This window comes from Dysidea avara, chromosome 12 (genome assembly GCF_963678975.1).
Source record: "Dysidea avara chromosome 12, odDysAvar1.4, whole genome shotgun sequence".
NCBI lineage: Eukaryota > Metazoa > Porifera > Demospongiae > Dictyoceratida > Dysideidae > Dysidea > Dysidea avara.
The window spans coordinates 6,535,807-6,537,397 of NC_089283.1; positions in this window are offsets into that span (position 1 = coordinate 6,535,807).

Here is a 1,591-nt window from a genome sequence, read left to right on the forward strand (position 1 = left end):
ATAGGGTGGCACTGGCGGCTCTCTTATCGAGGCCAAAATCCATCAAAATACCCATCTCACCATTTGTCATCAGTTATAGGAAGTGTTACATGTCAAACATGTTGGTTTACCTCTCTACATCCTTGCTGGACCATTCAATCACCTCCGTCTGTGTAGGCAGCTTTCTCCAGTCTCTTGAAAACGCCAGAGCACGCCAATTGGGTGTAACCATCAATACCAGTTAATGCTTAGCTATTTTGTTTCATTGGTTCCACGCAAGAATGACAGGAAAACCAGCAGAAATGTAATAGAGCGAAAATGGAGTTAGTGTAGCTCTAAATATTGTACTCTACACGTTTATACAAATGATTACCGAAATGCAAATTCCGATTATCAAAAACCACAATCGAAAATTCCATTCGTGTAGAGTTCCAAAGGGTGGATATTCAAAACTAGACTAACTCCACTTGGGTTATGCAATATTACTGCTGAATTTTCGTGGAATCAATGAAACAAAATAAGCAGTAAGTGGTGTTGATGGTTGCGCTGCGGCCCAATTGGCGTGCTCTGACATTTTCAAGAGACTGAAGAAAGGTGCCTACACAGACGAAGGTGATTGAAACGTCCAGTAAAGATGTAGAAAGGCAAACCAGCATGTTTGACATGTAAAACTTCCTAAAACTGATGACAAATGGTGAGATGGGTATTTTGATGGATTTTGGCCTCGATAACAGAGCCGCCATTGCCACCCTATGGACGAATACAACTAAACAAGGATGCAGAATGACTTAAGAGAGGCAAAGCCTTACGTTTGCAGTACACAATTTCTTTAACGCATTGTAAATTGGTTGATATCGCCAAAATTCGTGGATATCGGCATTTGGCGGTTTTTGAGGTCGCTTGAAGAGCTGCCAGACCAATCCTATGAACGAAAGCTACTGACTATGGGTCTACCAAGCTTTTGAGAAATAAACTAGCACATTTGGCTAGCAAAAGTTCCTGTCAGTGAATAAGATCGACATTTTTGACGAATTTTTGACAGACGTCGAGCTCAGCCAGATGGCAAACAATTTTGGAATTCGATCATATTTGGTGTGGTAGTAGTTGGACCCATGCCAGACCAGTTTGACCTGGGAGGGTTACTTTGGCATTGCTACTGTGTGCTCCAGTGACATCGAAACTTTTTTAGAGTCCGAAATTCAATTTTAGCGATGCTGCGGCTGGAAATTTCTCCAGACAATGCAGCCACTAATGGTTTTAGCTTAGAGTACGGTTAGTAAGAAAGGTTGAGAGCGCGTATTGTAGCTTTAAAAGACATTTCCTTGAAGATATAGCAAAAAACCTCGTAATTTGTAAGCATATTCGCCAATTTGCACGACATGACATTAATGAAAAATAACGCCAATCTGGCATTTTCTAAGTGGTACCTAGCCTAGCATTTGTGGGTTGTTTGGTAGTTGATTCTCAGAGGTCGAAATTTCACGTTGCGGACCCTACCATATGCATAGACAGTAGTATATTCTTGGTACGGAGAATATATCATATGTCTTGACAAAAATGGATAATCTAATCTAATCGTGACGTCAATGTGTCCTATGATACTCAGCAACGT